This window comes from Mustela nivalis (assembly GCF_964662115.1).
Source record: "Mustela nivalis genome assembly, chromosome: 5".
In the NCBI taxonomy this organism is placed as follows: domain Eukaryota; kingdom Metazoa; phylum Chordata; class Mammalia; order Carnivora; family Mustelidae; genus Mustela; species Mustela nivalis.
Genome location: NC_139024.1, coordinates 108,345,131 through 108,354,978, shown reverse-complemented (window position 1 = coordinate 108,354,978; position 9,848 = coordinate 108,345,131). Strand labels below are relative to the sequence as shown.

At 36.2% G+C, this 9,848-nt stretch overlaps 1 pseudogene across 1 annotated transcript; it reads left to right on the top strand.

Annotated features, from left to right (window-relative positions):
• The first annotated feature begins 2,404 nt into the window (after positions 1 to 2,404).
• Positions 2,405 to 5,477, top strand: LOC309864140 (MEF2-activating motif and SAP domain-containing transcriptional regulator pseudogene; annotated as a pseudogene). Its single transcript has 2 exons — positions 2,405 to 2,442; positions 4,681 to 5,477. The product of its transcript is annotated as an MEF2-activating motif and SAP domain-containing transcriptional regulator pseudogene (transcript).
• The last annotated feature ends 4,371 nt before the right edge of the window (positions 5,478 to 9,848 follow it).

The following is a 9,848-nucleotide window of genomic DNA, read 5'->3' as shown; positions in this document are numbered from 1 at the left end:
ACTCTGAGAACCCTAACTGACTATGCAACTGTAATATCAGTGTAGATCCCCAACTGTCCAGATGAAGTGTTGGAGAATGTTCATCACTTTTAAAAGGTTCTCAAGGGGATAAGGGGATACATAGGTCTCATCCATCATATACATCATGTATGGCCCATTCTAGCTCTCTCCTAAAAGCTTTCAAACTGAAAAGGGACAGAAAAGTAGGGAAATTACTTAAAAGGAAAACAGCAAGGGCAGTCTGAGGAATGAGTATGCAAAATTCTTCATGGCCCTAGGTTATTTAGCTACTTAAATGAGTCTGAAAATAGTAGCCAGAGATTTAGAAAAGAACTATGAAGAGTGTGATATCCCCAGGCCAATGCAAGGGAAGATTTTAAACCTTAGAGCAACCAACTCTATATGGAGTCTGTGAATGCAATATCTCTCTGCTGTATAAGCATCCATTTGTACAACAGATATTTATTGAACATTTATTGAGTGTCAGGCAGTCTTATATGTTTTGGGGATAACTGGCCAGAAAAGGAAGACAAAAACCTCTGCTCTTACGCATTTTTGCTTCATAAAGGAAAACTTCATAAAGGAAAACATAAATAAAACAACTGTATTTAGTTTTAAAAAAAGTTAATGGTAACCAAACTGTGAATTAAATTGTGATATTTGGAAGAATGGTGAATGATGACCATTACTAAATGAAAGAATATCAAGTAAAAATGTCATTAGAATAATAATTCATATGTATCAAGGAGAAAGTCAGCATGATTAAGTATAGTGAGGAAAAGTTTCTTAGATCAGGTTCCTAGAAGCAGGTTTTTATATGAATTTTTGAAGTACTCAAGAGGGGAGAAAAATAACCTGCAAAGGAGAAGGTAAAACAGAGCAGGTTTGGGAAAAATTCTCAGTGCAGTTGTAGGTTCAGGTATTAACTGGGTGGTATAGTATCATATACTCTTGATGCAGTGAGCTGGTCAGTTATGCCCAGTTTCAGCTAGCCATTGGTTGGGGTGACTATCTATCAGGAGGATTTGACTTTCCTACTAAAATGGCTTCCGTCACCTGAGGGCAATTATATAGAGGAAAGTAGATCTGTAAATCCTTTAGCAGTCAACACTTACATGAACTTGGGAGGGACAGGTAAGGGCACTAACTTGGGACAAGGATTTTGGGTAGACAAAGCTTTGATTATGGTGGAAGGAATTCAGAAAACAGAGAGGCTAGAATCCTGGTCAGCTTTAATTGAGGGTGAATAATTTAGATCTTACTCTAAGAGCATTAGAAACCCTTGGGAGGTATTAAACAAGAGAATGGTATGATCTGGTTTACATTTTTAAAATTTAATTTGAATGATAAGTAAAAAACTGAAATTGGTAAGAATGCATGCATACATATAAATTATAAAGTAATTGCAGGATTCGTGGCCAGTGATTGTGGTGCTTTGAATGAGTTGGTATTAGTGGAAATAGAAAAGAAAAAAATAAATAAATATGGTCAGTAAGTTTCTTTGAAGAGGAGCAAAGAAATGATTGAATAAATTAAAGGGTATAGGGAATCAAAGGAAATTTTTTAAAAAATCAATGTGAATTATTAGAATATATTTTTATGTGAATAATCCATTATTGAAGAATAAATTACTGTTTTGGGAAAAAGGGAATGACGAGATAAACTATATCCTTGATAAGGCTAGAGAGAGTGAAATGCAAAATACAAGAGGAGTTGTTGAAATTTCCAAGAGAGTCAGGGTTCTGTGTAGCTGAATGATATGACAGACTTCTGACTATTCTTTCAAGGTCCAAAGATTCCTGTTTTGTTTTGTTTTGTTTTGTTTCACATGTAAAATGCCATTTAACATTAATTAATGCTGGGTGATGGGAGGGCATGCGTTGTGATGAGTACTGGGTGTTATAAAAAACTAATGAATTTTTGAACACTACATCAAAACAAACGATGTAATATGTTGGTTAATTGAACATAATAATAAAAAATTAATTAATGGATAAATGGATGGATGGTCACATATTAATATTTTTTCTTAATAATTTATTTGAAACCTAGTTATTCACCATTTTACTTTGCTTGGAAGAGGGACATCTCAAGTATAGTTTTCTTTGGAAAAAGAAAAGAGAAAACAATGATTTATTGATCACACTATTAGAAGCCAGGAGTTGGAATAACAGATACCAAAAGGACATCATCACTTTCAAGTATTCTCAGTAAAGCAGGAAAGAACAACAAATCCACTGGTGATTTCAAAGGGATAAGTTCCACAAGTGTCAGTACGATAGAAATCATCTGAGGATCTTGTAAATTGACCTTGGTGTTATGGTAAAGTCTAAGAAATAGCATGAAGGTCAGCAATGACACATTATCTTCTTGGAACTACAATGTAGTTGTTCCCAAATAGGATATGAGTAATGAGCAGTGGCAGAAAGTGAAGTTGAAGAGGTAGGCAAGAACCATTTTGTAGTGAGTCTCATAAGCTGTGCTTTAAAAGTTTGACTTTGGGCAGCCTAAGGAGACTTCCTAGGCTGAGAAAGCCATGGAGAAAGTCCTTGCAAATGCCAATAGAGGTGGATTAAGGTGTAAAAATGTGGAGCACTATATTTTTCTAGAAGCTGCATAAGTTTGTCTATACTACCAGACCCATTATCTTGCAAGAAGTAATGAATGACTCTGTTACCCGTTGTGGGACATGCAAGAGTAGATGAGGAAAAGGAAGACAGCTAATTCAAAGCGGTAGGTATTTAATAGAGATCCAAGACAGAAGATTCTGAATAAAACATAGGAGCTATTGTGAAACTAAGGCTCCTTGTAAGCTTGTTTTTGTTTTTGTTTGTTTGTTTGTTTGTTTTAATTATCTCAACTGCCTTAAGGACTATATTTTTTACTGTTAGGCATTCCTTATGGTTGCATATAACAATGCTCATCAGTAAGCTAATGAGTCAGAGAGAAAAAGAAACTTAATATTCTTTATACCTTTGGTGATTGAGAGTAGATTGTGAAACAGATGTTTTGCATTAAGGTGCATCATGAAAGTGTGATCTAACATAACCTCTAGGATTTTAGTATGAAAACAACAGCAGTTTATTTACCAACCCAGCATAGTGTAGGCAATAGTCCAACATCTGTCAAGGAGATTATAGACAAGGAGAAACAATTCTATCCTCTAAACAATACTAACCCAACTCATTCTAAACATATTTATTTAGACAAAGTAGCTCTCAGTCTATATTTTAAAGAGCACTGGCATTTAGAGCCCCAAGAAGAACACATACTCCGTGACTCTGTATGTCCAACACAGTTGTTGGGCAAAGGCAAGTTAGATTAGAATTCAGAAGTTACACATGGTGATAGAAGTGGTTGTATATTCCTCAGTGATCTATAAAATCAAATGCAACAATAGATCAAGCAGAATCAAAGTTGCCTGAGAAATCTCGGCACAAGTAACAAGTCATTACAAACTCTATTGAAAATCCCTTTGGCACAATGACTAGGCTTAAATCCAGATTGGAAATTTAAAAATAATTGACTCCAAGGGAGATGGGTGATCAGCTGTGCAGCAACTTTCATAGAAAACTCTTGCTGAGGCAAGTATATTTTACGTGGTAACACTGGAGTGGAATTGTCCTTTAAAAGACAGAGAATATATTTTTCTATTACCACAAAGTCAGGAATTATATAATTTGTATTTCAAATAAGACTAGAAATGTTGGAGTATTAAACATAGTAGTATTAGGCCTTTGGAATTCCAAATCCCACATGAAATTTTTCAGTAGTAAACGGAAATTCAATAGAAAAATCCCAATGTCCCATAATACCCCACATATGTAATCCCATACTCGATACATTTTAACTTATCCCAAATATCTTTGCACTATATGTATAGGACTTGAGTTTACATACATTGTATACATTCTAAGATAATCACCTAGTCATTTATGCACCTTCTTTCTTAGTATAGGCAAAATAATGATCCTTTTTTCCTTCCTTCCCTCCTTTCTCCCTTCTTTCTCCCCTTTCTCCCTCCTTCCGTCCTCCCTCCCTCTTAACTTTTCCTTTCCTCCCTCCCTCCCTCTCTTTCTATCTATCTACCTATCTATCATCTATCTATCATCATCCAACTATCATCTTTTATATATAAGCTGCTTTAGGCAAATTAGTGTTCATTTTTTTTCTTTTTGAAAGTCTTCAGTTGTTTTACTTTTTAAAATGTATATCTTTTTAAGATTTCATTTATTTGTGAGAAAGAGAGCACCAGCAGATGGAGTGGCAAAGGGAGAGGGCGAAGCAGGCTCCCCACTGCACAGGGAACCTGATGTGAGGCTTGATCCCAGGAAGCTTGGATCATGACCTGATCCAAGCAGATGCTTAACCAACTGCATCTCCTCAGCAGGCATCCCATTTGTTTTACTTTCTGACAATAAAAATGTTGGCATTGAGGTTATGTGCGCTATCTCACTTAGAATAGAGAAATCAGTGGGGGCACCTGGGTGGCTCAGTGGGTTAAAGCCTCTGCTTTCAGCTCAGGTCATGATCTCAGGATCCTGGGATCAAGGCCCGCATCAGGCTCTCTGCTCAGCAGGGAGCCTGCTTCCTCCCCTCTCTCTGCCTGCTTCTCTGCCTACTTGTGATCTCTGTCTGTCAAATAAATAAATTAAATTAAAAAAAGAAAGAAAAAGAAAGAAAGCAAGAAAGCAAGCAAGAAAGAAAAGAGGCCTCTCCGGCTCCGGCCTCCACTCTGGCCTCGGCTCCGGCTCTGGCTCTGGCTCCACTTCAGGCTGCGGCTGCGGCTCCAGCACCGACTCCTCCCGGGGCACTGCCCACAGCGGCCCTGACTCTGGAAGAGGAGCTGCAGGAAGCCATCCGCAGGGCGCAGTTGCTTCCAAACCGGGGCATTGATGACATCCTGGAGGATCAGGTGGAGCCTGAGGACCCGCTGCCCCCCATCCCCTTGGACTTCCCCGGCTCCTTCGACGTGCTGTCCTTCTCCCCGGATTCCGAAGGCCTCTCATCTGTCTTCTCTTCCTCGCTCCCGTCCCCCACAAACTCCCCGTTCCCCTCTCCCAGGGGCCCCACAGACTCCTTGGACTGGCTGGAGGCTCTAAGTGGGGGTCCCCTGCTAGGCTGTGGCTCCCCAGCCCCCAGCATCTTCTCTGCTGACTTATCTGACTCCAGTGGAACCCGGCTGTGGGACCTGCTGGTGGATCCATGGTGATGGGTGCTGTGGTTTCCAGGGGATGGGAAGGTCACTGAGACAGACTCTCAAAGGAGGGGGTCAGACAAACGGCAGAGCCCCTCCCACCACAGACACAGAATCAGAGACACCTCTCATCCTCATTGGGCGCCCCCCAAACGCTGCAAACATGCTAACCGCCTGACTTTCCCCTGCCTGACCTCCATGTGATCCCCTCCATGGTTGTGTGGTTGGGGGCCGGGATGTGTCATTTGCTGCTGGCCAGAGCAAACAAGCTGCCTGCTGCTTCCTTAAAAAAAAAAAAAAGAAAAAGAAAAAGAAAAAGAAAAGAGAAATCATATCTTCTATAAAGTTGGGCCCATGAGCTTAATTTTTGATAGGTCAAAGCAAAAATATAAGCTCAATATCAGAGATTGAACACATTACACACCTGAAGAAAGACATGGAGTTTGCTAGCCACAAGAGGGGTTAGGAAGTTTTAAGAAGATATACAAATGAGACTGTGAAAGACAAATCTATGAGATGTCCACCTAAATTATGTGCATTATTGAAGCAACCATGTTCAATGGGTTAAACTACTTGGAGCCACTAACAAGATAATTTATATTGTTAGAAATGGCTACAAAAGATCACTTCAATCTAAAAAGATTGTATTTTAAATCATGTAACTACCATAGTTCCTGGCCTATAATTAATTAACTGAATTTAATGTTCTGATTTTATGCTCACTTGATAAATGTACCCTAATACATTGGTTTACCACAAGATATATCTAAGAGAAGGAATCAAATATATATTCCAACATGAGTGCTTCAATTTGACTCTAGTTATAAATATATAAATATATATAGTATTATTATAAAGTATCATAAATTTTACATTATATTATATTTTATATGAAATATAATTATATATTTTAATATAGTTAATATAATTAAATTTAATATATTTAAAATATTTAGCATATTTTAAATATATGTGTGTGTGTGTATTTTTTTATTTTAATCAACTGGTCTTGGCTTTTATTTTATTTTCCAGACTTATAACCTTGGACAGTATCTGCTGTTTTTGATAAGTAGATCTGTTCTTGGACCTCTGAAACAATTATGCTCTAGGATGGTAAATTCCCAGATGGGTATTAATATCCTTAAAATCTCTTGTAAACCAGATTGTTTCTCATGAATCTTGTTTTTCAGATCAGGCTTTTAGGATTTTTACAGGAGATTTTTGTCATTAAGAAATGAGGGATAACTTTACTATAAAATAAGTTACCCTGCAAAGGACCTTAAACCCATTTTCATTGTATCATCTCAGTATTTCTACTGGTAGGACTTACTGGCGTTATTTTAAGAATGTAGAAATTAAAGACTAACATAGGATTTGAACCATGGTTGTGAGTCTTGGTTTCTTAAAATTTGCTGCACACACAAACACCAAACACCACCTCATTAATTGTTCACAGTCTATTTGCTAGTATTATAATACTTTGAGATTATTTTCCAAAATTTTGAGGAATACTTTATATGAGAAAAACAATACTGATGAATTCTTATTTAAATACAACATCCCATAGGGCTTCTCAGAGCCTTTAATATGAATTACCGATAGCTTGAATCAACAAGAGAAGGATACAATGCATGTGTTAGAAAATGATGACTTTTAAAATGTAATGGTAAAAAAGAAGAGAAGGTCATGAATCTTGTAAATGTGTAATTTAAATAAAAAAATAAGCACTCATGTAAATAGAAATTGATGTCAAACGAGTATCATTAAATCTGTGCACTATGACCCACAGTCTTTCAACAGTTCCCTCACCTCATAATTCACATTTCTATTTATATGAAAGAGCTATAGTTTCACAAAGAAGCTATGATATTTTCCCCCTGTATAATAAAATAATTTACTTACAAAAAGTTTACATTTTTTTCAACCATATTCATATATACTGTTTGATTTGATCCTCAGAGAATTATGAAAAAAACCTGAAAAGGTTATTATAGAAGATATTCACATAACAAAATATTTAACAGCATAACATATGTAGCAGACATTTCTTTGAATTTTATGTATTTATTTGAGAGAGAGAGCCAGTCAGTGGGGGTGGGGTCCAGAAGGAGAGGGAGAGAAAGAATCTCTAGCAGACTCCCTAGCTAACATGAAGCCTGATGCAGAGCTTGTGACCTGAGCTAAAATCAAGAGATAGTTCCTTAACCTACTGAGTCACCTAGGACCCCCAGTAATAGACATTTAAGACACATTTTACATTATAGAAACAATGTGGAGCCCCGTGTGGATCTCTATCTCAGGACGCTAAGATTATGACCTGAAACAAATTCAAGAGTCAGTTACTTAACTGACTGGCACACCCAGGCACTACTAAAGCAGTATCTTTTTAAAGGTACATGCAAATATTAATATCTTAATAAATAAGAAAGCACCAAAATGATAAGATTGATTTGAATAAGTTTAATTACGTTATAAACAATTCTATTGCACTATAGTCTTCTATTGTTCATTAATTCTATTGCACTATAGGCATCTGCACAGGATGAAAGAAGAACTTTCAAATAAACTCGATTTAATGTTTTTTACAGGTAGGGTACCACAAGGTAAATATTTCCTCAAAATTGATATAAAATTTTACATTTGAAAGTATTGCAAAGTAATTTTCTGCATTTATTAAAAGCATATTTCACTGAATGTACAGAATAAGCAACAAGAAAGGTTTATTTAAAACCACTGTTTCAGAAATTGCCATAACCACCCAACTAGCAGTAAAATAATTTAAAAAAATTATAAATGCCTTATTCTCTTGTCTTAAGAGCTAAGAAAGATCACCATTTTCAATGGTAGGGCAGTCATTCTCACCAGAGCTTACAAAACAACACCACTAAAGGAATCTATGATGATACCCCTCATCACTATTATTTGATTATTAATAATGATATTTGGTATATTAGAAACTGCATCATCACTAATCCTCAAAATAGAAATTATCCTCAGCAACATAAAAGGTTTTACACAGCTGGGAAAATAAATGATACTCTAGACAAAAGAACATTCCAGAGGGAAGGAGGACTCAGGCACTGCAGTTCAGTCATTGAGGATAAAGTATGAATGCTGTCTATCTGTGTGTGGCACATTTGTCACAGGAACCGCTCTACCCACTCATCTCCCCAAATACTGGCTAGTGAGGAGGACTAAGAGTGAAAGTTATTAATTACATTTTGTGAGGTCCATAGCTCATGTGTCTAAAATTGAAGGGTATATTTGTAAACTGGCAAAGAAGGCCAATGATGGGAACGAATGAGGTCCCTGTGATGTGATCAGCTATCTGCAATATGGGCACACTGGACACATACTTCTAAATTTTTTTAAAGATTTTATTTATTTATTTGTCGGAGAGAGAGAAAGAGAGAGAGGGTGAGCACAAGCAGGGGAGCAGCAGGCAGAGGGAGAAGCAGGCTCCCCGCTGAACAAGGAGTCTGATGTGGGACTCAATCCCAGGGTTCTGGGATCATGACCTGAGCTGAAGGCAGACGCTTAACCAACTAAGCCACCCAAGTGCACTGGACACACTTTTAAATCAGAAAATTTTACCATATGTTGACAATTATTAATTTTCATCATGAAACTCAAAAAAGTTTCTATTAATATATTTGTTATTGTTTTAACCTCCAATTTGTTCTCTTCCATTAATATGCATTATATTACATAAATCTGTGGTGAGTTGGGATAATAGAATTATATTTTGTGCAATATATTACATTTGACACAATCTTATTTTGTGCAACTTCAAAATGTTTTAAATGACTCTATCCTATTAGAGTTTATCAGTTTTTGGAAGATAATTCTTTTAATCTTCTTTATTCCCCAGCTAATATTTTGCTGGTTTATCCTTTTCAATTTTCAAATTCTAGCTTCAAATCTGCCTTTCTCCTCAGTGGTATAACTGTCTGTTTTAGAGAACCAAATAAGCTTTGCTCAGTAGCAACTTACTGAGAGCTAACTTGGAATTATGCATGTTGCTAATGGGATCACACATGTAATGAAGTAATTTGTGAAGAAATATTAAGAGTAAAATGGCAGTTGTGCAGGTGATTAGTCTTCTTCAAGAGATAGTATAGCTTTTTCTCTGAACCAGAGATAAGGAATTATAATAGGAAGTAGATGGACATGATATTGAAAGAATTCATGACTAATGTTTTCTCCTTTTCCCATAAGTCATGGAAACATCAAGTGCTGAGAATAAAATATAGAGAATTTGTAGGAAATTTGAGTAGAGTGAAAAAGTTCTAGTTTGGAATGTCTTTACTCTTAGTCCTATTTTCACATTTAAAAGAAATTATTTTTGCTCCAATGCACTTAATTGTCATTTTTAACCAAAAGTTTTTTATGCATATCTTAAATAGATCAGTATACATTTTATATATAGATTTCTTTAACACATCTATTTTAGCTTCTCCTTTTAAAACTTTCTTCTTGAATTCCTGTTCTTTAATTTTCCCATTTCCTGGATGGAAATAGAATGAAAATGAGAAATAGATTCCCACTCCTTAATCATATTCTTTTATCTTATTTTTATATTTCTTACTACTCAAACAGGAATTCATTCATTCTCTAAGTAATTCTGAAAAACTTCCCAGTTTTTCATAGA